This window comes from Tachypleus tridentatus, chromosome 4 (genome assembly GCF_004210375.1).
Source record: "Tachypleus tridentatus isolate NWPU-2018 chromosome 4, ASM421037v1, whole genome shotgun sequence".
Taxonomy (NCBI): Eukaryota; Metazoa; Arthropoda; class Merostomata; order Xiphosura; family Limulidae; genus Tachypleus; species Tachypleus tridentatus.
The window spans coordinates 23120959-23141519 of NC_134828.1; the positions used below are offsets into that span (position 1 = coordinate 23120959).

A 20561-nucleotide genomic window follows, 5' to 3' on the forward strand; every position below is an offset into this window, starting at 1 on the left:
TAACAGAACACTCCCTACTCCAAAAGCGCGGGTGGAGTAGATTGTTGCGAAAACGAGACTCGAGATATGAATTCTCCAATTGGCATTCGGAGCACGTCAACCACTACGCTCAATAAAAATGGACACTGAATGTTTTTCGCTTCATTCATCCAATGAAATTGTTTTTTGTCTCTCAAACAAATCCATTCGTTGGAGAAAACGTCTCACCTCACTCTGTGTTAAAATAAAACCTGCTTAGAAAGTCTATTCTACCAATAAACAGACAGGTTTTTTTTTTAAATAATATCTCGCTTATATAATCTTCACAATTATTTCTTTGTGAAATTTGAACCCATGTAAAATAATCTAGCAACCTTTTTGGTTTTTTTTTTTAACTTTGTCCTGCTCTGACTCGCCAATAGAAGGAGCTGCTTACATTTGTGATTTTAGTTAACTTGATATCTAAAATACCATGATATACATTATTAAAAGCTACATCGCATGTAACTGCAAAGGATATCATATTTGTACTGGTCATGAAATGGATTTGTAAAATTAATCTACCAATACCGTGATATTTTCTACTTTTTTCAGTTCTCAAGTATCTTCGAAAGTTCTTTGAAACTCCCTCTATAAAAAAAAAACTATTGTAATAAGACCTTAAGTAAAACACTGTAGGAACTGGCAGTTGAAATTCGTTTCACCTAACAATCTCAACAGATGGTGTTTAAATGTTCTAGTAATATTTACAAGTTGTGTGTGATAATAGCATGAAAGATCACGTCCAGTGAAAAGTGCACAAGGTTAAAGTTACACGACTTGTAAAGTCATCTTAAAATACATTACGCTACGTTTAAATCCATATGACCACGCTAACAGATGGGGGGGAAAGGGTTGAAAACAAACACAACAAGACAGCTTGCTGTAGGATAGAAGTTCACAGATCTATTGCTTATAATAATAAACGTTATGACCTCGGAGTTCACTACAAAGCGAATGTTAAGCCTTACAAACCAGACACACCAGCCACGGACGAAATCCCCTCCCCACTCTTCTCAACTTGTCGCTATCAATTACGTGAGTCTTGAAGAGCTACAATTGGTTAATGCTGTATCCTTAAAATGTACAACTAATAATAGAGAAACACTGTTAATGGAAAGGCTAATCAGAATACTTCAGAGCTGCTTCACTGAGTGCCGTGCACTTTGATCCCAGCATCACATTCTCACGCCACAAGCTGCTAGATTATCGTGGAAGCAAACAGCGATCTAGAAGCTTCTGTGTGTCACGAAGATTAACTGGTGTGTGGACAGTAAAACTGATTTGTATTTTCTTTCAGTTACTTTGCTTTAAATACACCCCGTTATTTAGGGATCAAACCCTGTAAACAAACCCTGTAATATCAATAAGTAGTTGCTCTTCTAGGTATCCACTGAGAGCATCATGCAAATACACAATTTGTTGTTCAGCAGGTATTTAAAAGAAGCCTAAAATTACAAATACAGAACGGATACACCCCTTCAGTGTATTACACAGCTATGCATCTGGGTTAAAACGAAGCAGTAGAACAAACACTAGTTACGTCAGGCGATATCATTCAATCAGTTGTAAACTGAAAAGTTCGTGTTTATTTTTACTTGAAACAGAAAGTTGGTATACGTGTGGACTGTTTAGGATGTATTTCTAAACAAACTCCACTTCAAAGCTGTATTCTCCCATACGGAAGTCCAAGAACTTGAGTTAAAACAACTAAGAATATTTAATAATGTGTCAACCAGAGACTATCCGTTATATCCAGTACCGACAAGGCTGTTCGTACAATACCATGGTTCGTTTTAGAAACAACTAAAATTCTCTATTTTGTAAAGGTACGAGCTGATGATGTCTGACGTGTGTCTGTATATATACAGGGTGTCCCAAAAAATGTATACCCACTTTGAATGATTATAACTCACTCGAACTTTCTTTTTTTACAGGTGCAACTGATCTGAAGTAACGGAAGAAGCAGGACTGAGCTCAGAGAAAAGGAAATTTATCTTAAAGTGTTACTGGAAGTGTGAGAACGTAGCTGAAGTGTAAAGACGGTTTAGAGTTTCAGACAGATCCACCAACGAGACTCACCATTACTTTCATCAATAAGTTTGAAACAAATGGAACTGTTCAAGACGTCCATAAAGGGCGTTCTGGAAGACCGCGGTCGTCCACCAGTTTTACACGAGAAGCAAAGCTGTTGTAAGTATCCACCGATCTCCAAGAAAATCTGTTCGGCAAACAGCTCGTGAGACAGCAATCCCAAAATTGAGCGTCCATCGAATGTTGAAGGGCGTTCATTGGAAAAGTTTTATTCCGACACTAGTCCACACCCTCAATGAAGATGATCCTGACTGGGAGTTGAATTTTATGAGTGGTACCTGGCAAAATCTGCAGAGGATGCACAGTTTCCAAACAAGATTGTCTGGAGCGATGAGGCCACATTTAAATTAAATGGCTCAGTTAGTCGCCACAACTGCACCTACTGGGCACCTCAAAACCCACATGTTACGGTTGAACACCACGTAAACTTACCAGGGGTTACAGTGTGATGTGGATTACCAGCGTTGGGAGTAAGTGGACAATTCTTTTTCGAAAACATAGTCACTGGTCTCGTTTATCCTGAATCTGTCGTGCCACGCATTCGAGAGCAATTTGGAGATGAGGAATTTTATTTCCAGCAAGATGGAACACCTACCCACTACCATCGTAATGAAAATGTGCAGAACAGATAGCGTGGACAAAGAGGTGGCACTGAATCCCCCGTTCACCAGATCTCACACCTCTGGACTTCTTTTTATGGAAATACGTAAAAGATAAGGTTTGTAGCACAAAACCTGCAACAATCAATGAGCTGAGAGCATCAATTGAAAGAAAATGCACCTGAATACCAAATGAAATGATTCGTGAAGTTTGAAATTCCATCTGTCTGTGTTATCACCAGTGCCTGGATCAGAACGGTCATCAGTTCGAATACCTGTGATAACTCAAAAGATTCTACACTTGACTCTTTAAACTCAGATTATAAAACATAGATATATCTTTTAAAAAACATTGTATTTACAATCATTCAAAGTGTGTACACATTTTTGGGACACCCTGAATATATATATATATATGTGAAAACTTACACAATTATACCTATTTATACCGAATACAGACTTTTAGCAATCAATTACACGTACTTGTAGCAATTACAGACTTCTTATAAGCAACTACACGTAACTGTAACGAATAGACTTCTAACAATCGCTTACGCATATACATAATGAATACAGACTTATCATAATCAACTACACGTACTTGTAACGAATACATATTTCTAATGATCAAATCACAAATAATAACACTTGAAAGAATTGTACCAATGACGTATGTAGAAACTTCCTATTTCACTTCATACTTATTTTAAGCACTTCGGAGCTATACTTATAAAATGAAATAGAGAGACAGACTAACTTAACAAAAGATATGACAAAGTTAAGATGTCAGTATCTTGCAACCGAATATCATTTTAACGAAACGCAAGCATACCACGAAACCAAACCAAGAACATAACTTATGTCAGTTTATGTGCTCTAACATCAATGTGTTTCAAGATTTAGAAGTGAAACGCCATATTCTCTCTGTTCACGAAGGCTCTGCTGCCCTGATTGGTCCATCGTGATACATAAAGCGTGAAACGTATCATTTGACGGCAACCCACTCATAAAATGGGTGTGAAAGGTTTGGTTTCGTGAAACATCATTCGCAGTGGTCAGCACTTACAGGTAATATTAGTGTTTGCTGGAAAAGTATGTTCCCAACCAACTGACTACAGTTTGTTTGTTTTGCTACACGTGGGCTATCTGTGTTAGCTCTCCCTAATTTAGCAGTGTGAGACCAGAGGGAAGGTATCTAGCCGTCATCGCCCACCGACAACTGTTGGGCTGCTCTTTTACCGATAAATAGTGGCATTGATCGGACATTATAACGACCCCACGGCTAAGAGGGTGAGCAAGTTTGGCGAGATGGATATTCGAGTCCGTAACCCTCAGATTGCGAGTCAAGCACATCTAACACCGCCCTCTACATTCCGACACTCAGTTACACAACCCTTTCCAAACATGTGGTCAGCTTCCGGTCAGTTACCTCTTTCTTTCTTTGTAAACCTGACGATGACCGAAGAAGGTCGAAACGTTGTTCGCTCTTCTACGTAAAATATTTTCTCAACCCAAACGAGCCGTTTTACATATATATTTCAAGCGCACTAACCAACCAGCCATACCTGGTCTTCTGACCAAAGAAGGGGTAGTTCTATAACAACCCCTGCCCAAAAACATGACCGCTCGTGAACTAAAAAACTGTTGTGGCCAACAGACCAAGAGTTAACGGTGGATACTGTAATCTCGCTGTCTACACTCTCGTCCACTGTTTCCTAAAGTGTGATACGCGGACTTGTTTTTTTTTAAGTTAGATATTTATTTTAATGTGTATTCGAAAATATTATAAGAAAAATAAATTTTTAACACAGTTATTACATTTATCCGCCGACAATTAAACGTTGGCTATTATTCAGAGGGCGTGCGCTTTATCTGATCCGCTCATTGGCTAACCGCTATTCATAGAGCATGCGCAATGACATACCAAAAACCATACAGGTGGTACGCGAATGACTGAACTTCGAGAAGCACTGCTCTAGTTTATCAGATAAAAGTTAGGGACTGCGCGCCAATAGCTATTGTGTAGCTTTGCGAAAGTTCTAAAACAAATATTACGTATTTTTTATAACATGAAATCGTAAAATAGATTTTAAAAAATCAGTTCAAATAATTTACAAATAGAGTTAAAAGGAACAATCTGTTCAAATTCTTGATAACGAGAAACCCACTTGAAATAAAAATGTATTTCACAACGACTGGTATGGGTATTAACACTTACTGACAAGCAGAAAACAACGTTTCGACCTTCCTAGGTCATCTTAAGGTTAAAGAAAGAGAATTTGAATGTGACCGTTGACGGACACACGTCTTAGGGACGAGAGTATAAGGTCCCCGCTAGTACAGCGGTAAGTCTCCGGATTTAAAACGCTAAAATCAGGGGTTCTATACCCCTCGGTATAGAAAAAACCGATGTGGCTTTGCTTATAAGAAAAACACACACACGAGAGTATAAACGAATACGTGGATTGTAGGTGGCGTTGCAGGTGAATGTGAAGCTATTAATTAGCATAGGTATAAAGGTGTTCCTTTATATTGATTTAATTTTGGTTTCAGTTGCTCTACAAGTGGGGCTTCATTGATTTTGCGTCTGTTCATATTTGTTTCCCAACGTAATATTTGGGTGTTTTCTATGGTTATGTTGTGTTTATTTGATTTGCAGGGTTCGAAAACGTGTGAAGGTTTTTTTTTTATTGTTTTTTTTTTGTGTTATTTGAAACTGGTTTCCATTTTTCTCCTTGTTTCTCCAATACAGAAGTCGTGTCGTATGTTGCATTGTATTTTATAAATAACGTTGGTGTTGTGTTTGTCAGTGTAATTTTTACATAGTATAGACTTTAGTTTTGTACCTGGTTTTTGAATAAATTTGGTGTTTACTGGAATGTTGTTTTGTTACAGGTTTTTTTTTCCAAACGTTGGTTATTTTTTTTACTGATGTCGGGAACATATGGCATGCAGCAGTGGTATGTTCAAATAATTTACAAATAAAGTTGAAAGGTTTATGTAACAGCTGTATGCAAAACAAAATATAATCGTAGTTCAAGTATCAAAAATAAATAGATAAATTATTTGTACTCCAGAATTTTTTATTTTTCAGTATATGGTGTTGCCACCAGGTGCCTTCACTTGTAGAAAATAGTTTTCATAGTATTTGCAGAATGTGCTGTCGATGCTCGCGAAAGGATAATTAGAGAGCTATCTGCATTAGTTGTCCGTAGTTTTGAAGTAAAATATCAGAGGAAAATAAGTGGTGAACACCACACTCCGCCAATTCATCGATCACCAAAACGGAGTTTTAACTGTCACTCTTATAATACACCCACAGCCCTAAAGTGCAAAGCGCGATTAGTTGGTGGAGGATAATGTGGTAAAATATATTCGCAAAAAATAGGTGAAAATGCTATAAAAATGTCTTAGCGTGTTTGTTTTAATAAATTAAATAAAAAATGAGAGAACAGAATATGAGTTGGTAAACAAATAACACTTGTACACTTATTTATTAAAGCCTTTGGACTACTGGACATGTATATTTAATATCATGACGAATAACGCAGACATGCGATGGTTTTGTTATCTTGAAATTTTTACGTTCTGAAGTATTCCCTGTACGCTTAATTTAAAAATTCTATAGTATTTTTTCTCCATCACCAATAGATTTTTCATAAGCGTCATACGTACTTTCGCATAAGTGAATAATTTTCACTTATATCGGGTCACATTTTGCTATGTTTAAAATGTTGACAACCACTAGCCATAAATTTCTATAGACCAATCGCGACGTGAGAATCTTATCGATTGTTCTTGAACCTTAATCATAAAAAAATTATTCATTGTGGAAAACGAAATAATAATTGGATTTCTTCATGGTGTTCCTGACGGTAATCATGAAAATTTTAACCATACCCTATTTATTAGGATTATGGCCGAAAACCTCACTGACAGTGATTGTATAATTGTTGCAACGCACCATTTTGATAAGGTTTTGTTTTATAACTTTACATACAGAAAGAATTTTAACTTTAATTCGCTGTAGCAGTTACGAGGTGAATTTTAGTTATAATCTATAGAGATAGATAGCGTTGACGATAATTTTTTTTATAAAGGTTTCTGGTACTCCTAGTGTTACTTTGACAAACTGATTGACTACTTACTCATTTCGCAGTAATAACTTGCTTTATTTTGTTAACGTGGTCAACAGTAAATTTAAAGAAACAACTTTGAAAAGTTACTTAACATGTAATTTATTCCAAGAATAACTTATTGATATCTAAGTGAAAAATAAATATTCGTTATTCAAAATCGATCCATGAAATTAACGTACCTTTCATTTGATTTTTAATAGTGGTTATTTTAATACTCAGTTCAGCAAACATGTAGTCATCCACTAACCACGAAAAATAGTTCTATTATTATTACTTATTAGTAAAATTATATAGAACATGCAAATACGGATTTCCAAAATCTAGAATTTGTTCTATAAAACCTTAATTTCTAAATTTCATCCTAATTAAATTCACAATAATAACAATAAAAAAATACTTATTTAATTAGGGAACATCCTTAACGTGCAGCGCCATCTCGTGAGAAAAAGTAAAATTTCTAAAAATTACAACACAGCAAGACGAAATTCTATTTGTCAAACAATACTTTTCAAGGTTTAATGTTTTTGTTATTTTAATAACTAGGACAGATGCGAGTTATTATACCTCTGTATATCCTTCGATAGTTTGCTAAATTTACAACATCTATACAAAAGTCTTTCGGTTTGTATGATCTGAAAGTGGAAACGTTTTGAAAATAACTCTTATTTATAGATGAAAGAATCAGATGTAGGTAGTGTCCAAAACCAGATCAACTACCTTCCACCTACTCCGGATGTTGGACTTGTCCTCCTCCACCCACTACAGAGCACTAACATCTCCCCGCACTAGTAGCGTTGTTCCCCCCCCTCGGCTACGGCGTCCCTCTGTGTCCTTGGAATCGACCACGAGCCGGGTCAGACAGGATGAGCAATCTGCCTGCAGGTCACATTCTCTCACGGTGGGTGGGAGCTGGCTGGTGGGGTGGATTTTTTCATCACCTTTGTTCAAGGTCAAGTTGTCGGTTTTGGTTTTTTTAAGTTAACACCAGTAAAAGGTGGTAAGTGAAGGTTATCCACACAGTGGTGATCAACAACTCGCCGAGTTTTTCCAACACTACTTTCTGATTCCATTCGCCTGTATGGGTGTTCTCGTAATGTGACGATACTACATCGGTAGGTGTTTTGTGCTTCCTTTTTCGCGTGTAATAATTTTGATTCAATTTAAAACACCTATTTGCTAAACAGTGACCACCCCTCAACACAAAAGATGTACAAGTTATTCACTTGTCATTAAAATAACTGTAATGTAGATAACATGAAAACTACACAATGTACAGATAAAATAGTTACATTGAAAATATGTGTACACAACATTCCACGTCTCTAGCTCGTAACTCGACGTTGCTATATATTACACGTGGTTTTGCGATACAATAGTTTTAGCTACTTACAGTTTTGTAACGCTCGTGCTTTGGCCAATGAAAAGGCACTAAAGCTTAGTTCTCGCCCTCGAGGTCGCTATTTCCAATAATAATTACATTTACGTCAGAGTTTTTGGTATTGAAATTGCCATGTTTCCAATGGCTCGCTGAAAGAGATACTTTGTTATTAAAATGCCATGACCACAAATAAACAAACTATAAATTAAATCAGTAATTAAAAAAAATACAGTTGTGATAACGGATCAAATTATATACCTTAAACTTACTGAAACAAATAAACATCATGTGATTGTAACAGATATTTTGTTTGGATCGCCATAAATCATCATAGTCGGGTGTTTTTACTGCTGACGATATTGTGTGCTCCCAATAATATTTAACGTACACATTACGATTTAAGTTTTTTTCCCACTGGAACTTAAGACTTTATATGTGTTGGTTCTTTAAAAATATCTTCCATTCGAAGCGTCATCTCTATTTACATACGGAGCTATATTACAATATTTTAAAAACGTTATTGGTGAAGGGTTTAAACTGAGCTACGCCCTCACGCACCAGTCGTTCATTCTTACATTTATCAACTCTACTACATTCTCTTCTTGGTTTCCATAGTTACGAAAAATAATCAAATTGCGCGAAAGAGCGTTATATTTACATTAGTAGGTGCAATTTTTTTTTTACAAAAAATTTTTTTTTTTTTAAGTATAGATAGATGCTAACCGACAACGCTGGTTTCTCACACTCAGGTCTTCATAAATGTTCTTTAAACATGGAATACACCCGAGTTCATCTCGTTATTTGTTTCATTATTAGGCCTATTAAAATAAAAACAGAATCGCATCTCAATCAAAATAACCAATACTTATAATTCCAGTACTTGAGACAGCTGTAAGAATAAATCTTGAACAGTAAATCTTTTACAAACATAGGACAAACATTCTTGGGCATGCAGTCTCCTACAAAATTCATCAGGAGATTTTGATGTGATTAATACACGCAAGGACACTTCTACAGCATTACTTCCGTTGTACAAATACGGCGATTCAACAAACTAAATACAACTATTATAAACCTATTCATAGAAACTCCACCTTGTTAGTTATACACGGTCCAGGCCTTCCAGCCCATTTCTAATAGTAATAATAATAAAAAGGTAGTAACATGAAACTGTAGGGTTTTGTTTTTTTTATGGTCTCGTCGGCTAATAGAATACATGTTTTCTTGTCTGATTTCCCGGCCATACTACCAATTTTCCAATCTGAACTACTTATAAATAACAATATTACTGGGACCCAAACAGAATTCCTACCTTATGTTGTTTTTGCTTTTCAGAAATAATCTTTAACAATTTATCAGGCTTTTGTTTCCCGTCATGGTGTAATATTTTCTCTCCCAAAGTCCTGGTTTTAGCATATTATTACGAAAACAAGAATAAATAGACGCATCGTTCAGACTGGTTGAAAACAATATCGTCCTTCGTAAGATATGTTCACACATTTTGATTGGTGGTTGTTTAGAAGTTTCTCATATTGGTGATTGTTATGTTGGCTTTAGCTAAGTGATAAGAAAATAAAACACAATAATAATCATGTTTTACTTTATTCTATTAAGATTCGTTATGTTTTAAGAATGCTTCATAAACCATAACGTAAAATCTGTGACTTTATGACCGTTCCGAGATTTACGTTAATCTTTAAAAAAGGCTTACGCACAAACATTCGGAAAATTACACCTTTTAACGCCTCACGGGTTCATCCCCAAGTAACATGCATCGTTAGCAATGAATACGATGGTTACAGTGTGGTTAAAATGTTAATAGACTTTTTCGTCGCCAAATCTATAAAGACCGAGTGAAGAACGCACTGTACAAAAAAGGCCTAACACTAATGTCTTATAACAAATATAATGAGTGTATCTTCTCTCGTCTCTTCGTCAATTACAATTATTACACATAACTTAAACAAAAAACGGATAAAATAAGTTTTACATTAAAATTTCTTGAAGTCGTATATCAAATCGTTTGATATACTTTCAAATAAATGTTGTGGATCTAACTGAATTAGGTACTGATGAGAAACCCATTAACGTAATGAAGGTTATAAGTTATCGTACATGTCAGCTTGTGACAGTAGATTTAATATACTGAGAGGCAACCCACAGTCAACCTGTGGGCTACACCAATAATCGTGAGATTTGTTCGTCACTCTTACTACACAACTAAAGCCTAGAATTGCGGAGAGGGTTTTTGCAGCAACAGGTGGCGCAGGAAATTAAATACGAAACTCTATTTAGCTAGGGCCTGGCATGGCCTAGCGCGTTAAGGCGTGCGCTTCGTAATCTGAGGGTCGCGGGTTCGCGCCCGAGTCGCGCCAAACATGCTCGCCCTCCCAGCCGTGGGGGCGTTATAATGTGACGGTCAATCCCACTATTCGTTGGTAAAAGAGTAGCCCAAAAGTTGGCGGTGGGTGGTGATGACTAGCTGCCTTCCCTCTAGTCTTACACTGCTAAATTAGGGACGGCTAGCACAGATAGCCCTCGAGTAGCTTTGTGCGAAATTCCAAAAAAACCAAACCAAACCTATTTAGCCTGCTAAGCCTGCTGGGTCCACTGCCGATTTGAAACTGCAATACACAGAAAAGTTTCGTTAAGTATTTTTAATGATGGTTAACAAGAACGTCTGTTTTTCTATATAAAACACATACTAGAGAAACTGGCAAATAATAGATTTGTTTGTTGTTGTTTTGTAAATTTCGCACAAAGCTACTGGAGGGCTATCTGCACCAGTTGTTCTAAATTTAGAAGTGAAAGACCACAGGAAAGGCGGCCAGTAAACATCACCACACACCGCCAACTCTTCAGCTACTCTTAAACAACAAATAGTGAGATTGATAGTCACCTTATAACGCCCCCCCCCCCACAGCTGAAATGGCGAGCATGTTTGGTGTGACGGGGATTCAAACCTGCGACCCTTGGATTACGAGTCGAGCGCCCTAACCACCTGTCCATGGCAGGCCCAATTATAATTCTACCTGTATATGCATTGTACATTATATTGTACCCGAGGTGAAACAATATTCATTTTTAATTAATCTAAAACAATTCACATTTAAACTAATGAATTTCTCTTAGTGCGAAATGGATTATGTGTAATCACCCATATTACACCGCGTTTTCAATACTCGCATTTTAAAACAAAAAGAATAAACCTGCACTATATATATCGAATTCCGCTTTGCTTAAGGCGCAAAGTTACGATGATATAATGTTCAACTTCTTGGAAGATTAAAAAAAAAAAAACTTTACTGAAAAATGTATCACCGAATTTTCGAAACATTCTGTTTGTACAGACACAATTTCATAAACTAAAAAAAATTCTTACAGCTACAAAACTGAAAACTAACTAAAGCCAATGCTAAAAAATAAATAATAAAATACCACACGTACATATTTTTTAAATACTTCAGTGCTAATTCGGTATTCTGTATTGTTGGACACAATGTGACGTATGAGCTACTGCGCTGCCCGATCAGGTTATCCTAGAGTCTGGGCACAGCTGACAACTCTTGCCGTTTCGGATGCGACTTTGTAACCGAACAGTGGTACTGCTCCGTCACAGTTACAACACGGCTAAAAATGGCAAAAAGTTTAGCGACTCGCGCCTTGGCCCTTATACATGTTAACCACATGTCAAAGCCGACTACCTTTTCCTAATTAAAAAAAAGTGAGAAAAAAATCAAACCCATATTTACACAAAACATGATATAAATTTCAAAACCACAGAGTCAACTTTCACAGCCGATTTCACCCTTTCTAATTTAAATTGCACAACTGTGCTAACGTCTCATTCGCTGTCATAATCGTTTAAATTTCTTCTATACTAGTAATGTTTTAAACAGCAAATGAAACAACCTGTAATAATGGTGCTACGTACAGTATAAACTGTGTGATTTGATAATCATAAACGTTCTTTTACAACCTGTATTACTACTCATCATACAAGTACGACACTCATCGAGTCTGAAGTTACGGAATAAAACGAGATCTCTCTTGGTCACCAGGATACAAGGATCTTTGTCCGTGGCTAGGTAACACAGATTCAAGATACCCATTAGTTATCATGTCTTTTAATGAAGTGTGCTCGGGCGAGTCGAGACAAATGACTCTTGAAAGTACAAATGAACAACTTCGCTGATACGATGTCATTATTAAAAGAAAATATTATTACGCTTAAAAACAAAGTTCTCTTTAATATATATATTTTAATACATGCGATTTCAGTGGCGCCATTCTGACGAGTGAAAACGTAAATGTTAATTAGTCTGTTTTGGCTTTTTAATGAAATGCGATCATTTTCTTTTGTTTTAAAAAATCACAAGGTTTTTGCATAATTTTTTTTTAAATCAAACTTCAGTTTACCCATCACTTTCGGATACAAATTTCAAATTATTAATATTGCGAACTAATACTGTACAATATACCAGTAAACCGTTCGGTCTTCAAATACGTATAAAAATATGCATACATTACGAAATATTTTAATTGTAACCAGTTTTACAACTAGTAAAATAGTAATCTCCATATAGTACAGAGCCACTGGTCATCCACTACTTCATAATGCATTTGATCGAAGTAAAAATGGACTTAGCACCAACAGAATCACCGAATGTATTGGCCATTACTAGAGTACATTATGAATTATAATGTTCTGTTGTTCTTTTCATATCATCAAATTCAATACGACACACCATGGAATAAAGTGAATACATCTGTCCCTCAGTGGCTCTGGCAACAAGCTTCATGACTTATGTACAAAGTTCACAGTTCGATCCCCATGTAGAATTGCGTCAATACAATCAAACTTACAAACCGTATGTATAGGTGGCAAACAAGTTTAGAGAACATTGCTGGAAAGAAACGAAGTCTGATAAATACAGCAGCGATATATTAAACACAAAAAGTGTTTGAAACGTTTAACTCTCTATTCCGAGCTGTGCTCAACACTTAGTTCATAAGAACACAAAAGATAAAAATACACACAAGAAGTACGAAACAATTTTTGTTTACGTGTAATGAAATGGATAAAAAACAAAACCAGCAAAGAAATTCTTTGTTCAGCTTGAACGAATATCTAAGATTTATACAAAAAAAACAACTGAGTCATCCATGTTTTTATCTCCTGGTATATTTGTCTATCTATTTTGAAAAAAAAACACACACACAAAAAAAAACAAAAAATATGAACTTCATACACGTACAAAACTACCGATCACGTAAAAGATCTTTGTCCGTGGCTGGGTAACACAGATTCGAGATACCCATTACTTATTATTTATTTTAATGAAGTGTGCTCGGGCGAGACTCCACCTAGTTTCCACCATTGTGACAAGAAAGTCCAATAATGTACACATGCAATGAATCTTTTATAGCAAGGTTTCAATCTCCTAGCGATCTATAAAACAACTACAATGTTCTTATATGCGTTACCCGCCAACAACTATAACATACTTCATATACAAAAGACAATGGATACAGGGCTGGACACATTCATCACAATAAAGCCAACGGATACAGGGCTGGACACATTCATCACAATAAAGACAACGGACACAGGGCTGGACACATTCATCACACTAAAGACAACGGATACAGGGCTGGACACATTCATCACACTAAAGACAACGGATACAGGGCTGGACACATTCATCACAATAAAGACAACGGATACAGGGCTGGACACATTCATCACAATAAAGACAACGGATACAGGGCTGGACACATTCATCACAATAAAGACAACGGATACAGGGCTGGACACATTCATCACAATAAAGACAACGGATACAGGGCTGGACACATTCATCACACAAAAGACAACGGATACAGGGCTGGACACATTCATCACACTAAAGACAACAATATACCAAGGTACAGAGCTGGATACATTCTTCACACTAAACACCACGATATACCCTGGTGCAGGGCTGGACACATTCATCACACTAAAGACAACAATATACCAAGGTACAGAGCTGGATGCATTCTTCACGCTAAAAACAACAATATACCAAGGTACAAAGCTGGATGCATTCTTCACGCTAAAAACAACAATATACCAAAGTACAGAGCTGGATGCATTCTTCACGCTAAAAACAACAATATACCAAGGTACAGAGCTGGATGCATTCTTCACGCTAAAAACAACAATATACCAAGATACAGAGCTGGATACATTCTTCACACTAAACACAACAATATACCAAGGTACAGAGTTGGATAGATTCCTCGGGCTAAACACAACAATATACCAAGGTACAGAGCTGGATAGATTCCTCGGGCTAAACACAACAGTGTACCAAGGTAGAGAGCTGGACAGATTCCTCAGGCTAAACACAACAATATACCAAGGTACAGAGCTGGATACATTCTTCACGCTAAAAACAACAATATACCAAGGTACAGAGCAGGATACATTTTTCACGCTAAACACAACAATATACCAAGGTACAGAGCTGGATACATTCCTCACACTAAACACAACAATATACCAAGGTACAGAGCTGGATACATTCCTCACACTAAACACAACAATATACCAAGGTACAGAGCTGGATACATTCTTCACGCTAAAAACAACAATATACCAAGGTACAGAGCAGGATACATTTTTCACGCTAAACACAACAATATACCAAGGTACAGAGCTGGATACACTCCTCACACTAAACACAACGATATACCAAGGTACAGAGCTGGATACATTCTTCACACTAAACACAACAATATACCAAGGTACAGAGCTGGATACATTCTTCACACTAAACACAACAATATACCAAGGTACAGAGCTGGATACATTCTTCACACTAAACACAACAATATACCAAGGTACAGAGCTGGATACATTCCTCACACTAAACACAACAATATACCAAGGTACAGAGCTGGATACATTCTTTACACTAAACACAACAATAGACCAAGGTACAGAGCTGTATACATTCTTCACACGAAACACAACAATATACCAAGGTACAGAGCTGGATAAATTCTTCACGCTAAACACAACAATATACCAAGGTACAGAACAGGATACATTCTTCACGCTAAACACAACAATATACCAAGGTACAGAGCTGGATAGATTCCTCAGGCTAAACACAACAATATACCAAGGTACAGAGCTGGATAGATTCCTCAAGCTAAACACAACAATATACCAAGGTACAGAGCTGGATAGATTCCTCAAGCTAAACACAACAATATACCAAGGTACAGAGCTGGATAGATTCCTCAGGCTAAACACAACAATAGACCAAGGTACAGAGCTGGATAGATTCCTCGGGCTAAACACAACAATAGACCAAGGTACAGAGCTGGATAGATTTCTCAGGCTAAACACAACAATATACCAAGGTACAGAGCTGGATACATTCTTCACACGAAATACAACAATATACCAAGGTACAGAGCTGGATAAATTCTTCACGCTAAACACAACAATATACCAAGGTACAGAGCTGGATACATTCTTCACACGAAACACAACGATATACCAAGATACAGAGCTGGATACATTCCTCACACTAAACACAACAATATACCAAGGTACAGAGCTGGATACATTCCTCACACTAAACACAACAATATACCAAGGTACAGAGCTGGATACATTCCTCACACTAAACACAACAATATACCAAGGTACAGAGCTGGATAGATTCTTCACACTAAACACAACAATATACCAAGGTACAGAGCTGGATACATTCCTCACACTAAACACAACAATATACCAAGGTACAGAGCTGGATAGATTCTTCACGCTAAACACAACAATATACCAAGATACAGAGCTGGATAAATTCTTCACGCTAAACACAACAATATACCAAGGTACAGAGCTAGATAGATTCCTCAGGCTAAACACAACAATATACCAAGGTACAGAGCTGGATAGATTCCTCAGGCTAAACACAACAATATACCAAGGTACAGAGCTGGATACATTCTTCACACGAAACACAACGATATACCAAGGTACAGAGCTGGAAGATTCCTCACACTAAACACAACAATATACCAAGGTACAGAGCTGGATACATTCTTTACACTAAACATAACAATATACCAAGATACAGAGCTGGATATATTCTTCACACTAAACACAACAATATACCAAGGTACAGAGCTGGATACATTCCTGACAGTAAACACAACAATATACCAAGGTACAGAGCTGGATAGATTCTTCACGCTAAACACAACAATATACCAAGATACAGAGCTGGATAAATTCTTCACGCTAAACACAACAATATACCAAGATACAGAGCTAGATAGATTCCTCAGGCTAAACACAACAATATACCAAGGTACAGAGCTGGATAGATTCCTCAGGCTAAACACAACAATATACCAAGGTACAGAGCTGGATAGATTCCTCAGGCTAAACACAACAATATACCAAGGTATAGAGCTGGATACATTCCTCACACTAAATACAACAATATACCAAGGTACAGAGCTGGATAGATTCCTCACACTAAACACAACAATATACCAAGGTACAGAGCTGGATAGATTCCTCAGGCTAAACACAACAATATACCAAGGTACAGAGCTGGATAGATTCCTCAGGCTAAACACAACGATATACCAAGGTACAGAGCTGGATACATTCATCACACTAAACACAACAATATACCAAGGTACAGAGCTGGATAGATTCTTCACGCTAAACACAACAATATACCAAGGTACAGAGCTGGATAGATTCTTCACGCTAAACACAACAATATACCAAGATACAGAGCTGGATAAATTCTTCACGCTAAACACAACAATATACCAAGGTACAGAGCTAGATAGATTCCTCAGGCTAAACACAACAATATACCAAGGTACAGAGCTGGATAGATTCCTCAGGCTAAACACAACAATATACCAAGGTACAGAGCTGGATAGATTCCTCAGGCTAAACACAACAATATACCAAGGTACAGAGCTGGATAGATTCCTCAGGCTAAACACAACAATATACCAAGGTACAGAGCTGGATAGATTCCTCAGGCTAAACACAACAATATACCAAGGTACAGAGCTGGATACATTCCTCACACTAAACACAACAATATACCAAGGTACAGAGCTGGATAGATTCCTCACACGAAACACAACAATATACTAAGGTACAGAGCTGAATACATTTTTCACACTAAACACAACAATATACCAAGGTACAGAGCTGAATACATTCTTCACACTAAACACAACAACATACCAAGGTACAGAGCTGGATAGATTCCTCAGGCTAAACACAACAATATACCAAGGTACAGAGCTGGATACATTCCTCACACTAAATACAACAATATACCAAGGTACAGAGCTGGATAGATTCCTCACACGAAACACAACAATATACCAAGGTACAGAGCTGAATACATTTTTCACACTAAACACAACAATATACCAAGGTACAGAGCTGAATACATTCTTCACACTAAACACAACAATATACCAAGGTACAGAGCTGGATAGATTCCTCACACTAAACACAACAATATACCAAGGTACAGAGCTGGATACATTCTTTACACTAAACATAACAATATACCAAGATACAGAGCTGGATATATTCTTCACACTAAACACAACAATATACCAAGGTACAGAGCTGGATACATTCCTGACAGTAAACACAACAATATACCAAGGTACAGAGCTGGATAGATTCTTCACGCTAAACACAACAATATACCAAGATACAGAGCTGGATAAATTCTTCACGCTAAACACAACAATATACCAAGATACAGAGCTAGATAGATTCCTCAGGCTAAACACAACAATATACCAAGGTACAGAGCTGGATAGATTCCTCAGGCTAAACACAACAATATACCAAGGTACAGAGCTGGATAGATTCCTCAGGCTAAACACAACAATATACCAAGGTACAGAGCTGGATACATTCCTCACACTAAATACAACAATATACCAAGGTACAGAGCTGGATAGATTCCTCACACTAAACACAACAATATACCAAGGTACAGAGCTGGATAGATTCCTCAGGCTAAACACAACGATATACCAAGGTACAGAGCTGGATACATTCATCACACTAAACACAACAATATACCAAGGTACAGAGCTGGATAGATTCTTCACGCTAAACACAACAATATACCAAGGTACAGAGCTGGATAGATTCTTCACGCTAAACACAACAATATACCAAGATACAGAGCTGGATAAATTCTTCACGCTAAACACAACAATATACCAAGGTACAGAGCTAGATAGATTCCTCAGGCTAAACACAACAATATACCAAGGTACAGAGCTGGATAGATTCCTCAGGCTAAACACAACAATATACCAAGGTACAGAGCTGGATAGATTCCTCAGGCTAAACACAACAATATACCAAGGTACAGAGCTGGATAGATTCCTCAGGCTAAACACAACAATATACCAAGGTACAGAGCTGGATAGATTCCTCAGGCTAAACACAACAATATACCAAGGTACAGAGCTGGATACATTCCTCACACTAAACACAACAATATACCAAGGTACAGAGCTGGATAGATTCCTCACACGAAACACAACAATATACTAAGGTACAGAGCTGAATACATTTTTCACACTAAACACAACAATATACCAAGGTACAGAGCTGAATACATTCTTCACACTAAACACAACAACATACCAAGGTACAGAGCTGGATAGATTCCTCAGGCTAAACACAACAATATACCAAGGTACAGAGCTGGATACATTCCTCACACTAAATACAACAATATACCAAGGTACAGAGCTGGATAGATTCCTCACACGAAACACAACAATATACCAAGGTACAGAGCTGAATACATTTTTCACACTAAACACAACAATATACCAAGGTACAGAGCTGAATACATTCTTCACACTAAACACAACAATATACCAAGGTACAGAGCTGGATAGATTCCTCACACTAAACACAACAATATACCAAGGTACAGAGCTGGATACATTCTTCACACGAAACACAACGATATACCAAGGTACAGAGCTGGATACATTCATCACACTAAACACAACAATATACCAAGGTACAGAGCTGGATAGATTCTTCACGCTAAACACAACAATATACCAAGATACAGAGCTGGATAAATTCTTCACGCTAAACACAACAATATACCAAGGTACAGAGCTAGATAGATTCCTCAGGCTAAACACAACAATATACCAAGGTACAGAGCTGGATAGATTCCTCAGGCTAAACACAACAATATACCAAGGTACAGAGCTGGATAGATTCCTCAAGCTAAACACAACAATATACCAAGGTACAGAGCTGGATACATTCCTCACACTAAATACAACAATATACCAAGGTACAGAGCTGGATAGATTCCTCACACGAAACACAACAATATACCAAGGTACAAAGCTGGATACATTCTTCACACTAAACACAACAATATACCAAGGCACAGAGCTGGATAGATTCTTCACACCGAACACAACAATATACCAAGGTACAGTTGATTGATTGATTTAGTGTTTTATGGCACAAAGCAGCGAGGCTATCTGCGCCAGACATTCGGTAAAAATGTAAAAAATAAAATAAAAAAATAAATAAATGTAGTAATAGACATAAATAGAAGTGAAGGTAAAACAAAAAAGGTATAAAACCAATGTTGACACCTAGTCTACAATGTTAAGATAGAAGGCAGAGTATAAGAAGTTGTAAGGTATTTACTCTAGCAAAAAGGTAATGATCATAACCTGACTAACAGGTAAGTTCAAGAACCACCGTCAGTCACCTGAAGTTGGTCTTTCCAGTCCTGGTTCCGGGTTATGTGTCATAGCAACCAGAATCAAAATGTAAAAGAATAGAAGTTTTAAAAGATACATAGCAAAATTGTAACAATGAGTAGCCAAATGTCCAGTAAAAAGATAAAGTCAAGTAAATGGAGTAAAATTTGTAAAAGTAAATAAAGGTAAAAACAAAACAGCAATTAAAACAGTAAATGGTGTAAAAACCAATGGTGACATCCAGTCTTCAAAGTTGTAAAATATTTTCTCTAGCAAAATGGTAATGATCATAACCCGCCAGGAAGACTAACAGATAAGTATTAAAACCACCGTCAGTCACCTGAAGTTGGTCTTTCCAGTCCTGGTTCCGGGTTATGAGTCAATATGGCCAGTACTAAAAAGTTAAGTAGTAAAAGTGTGAAATGATATGCAGCAAAAGTATAATAACAACTCGCCAGGACGACTAACGAGTAGTTCAAACGGATAGTTCAAACAGTAGCGTTAGTCACC

At 37.0% G+C, this 20561-nt stretch overlaps 1 protein-coding gene and 1 long non-coding RNA gene across 41 annotated transcripts in view; one reads left to right on the forward strand and one right to left on the reverse strand.

Moving 5' to 3' along the window:
* The window catches only part of LOC143248670 (uncharacterized), a 28381-nt gene extending 22791 nt beyond the window's left edge, over nt 1-5590 (forward strand). The window contains exon 2 of the long non-coding RNA XR_013027143.1: nt 1956-5590. This is a non-coding gene — a long non-coding RNA (uncharacterized LOC143248670). The remainder of the gene's footprint in view (nt 1-1955) is intronic.
* Nucleotides 1-20561, reverse strand: part of LOC143248665 (single-stranded DNA-binding protein 3-like) — a 232682-nt gene that overhangs the window by 149258 nt on the left and 62863 nt on the right. The window lies entirely within an intron of this gene.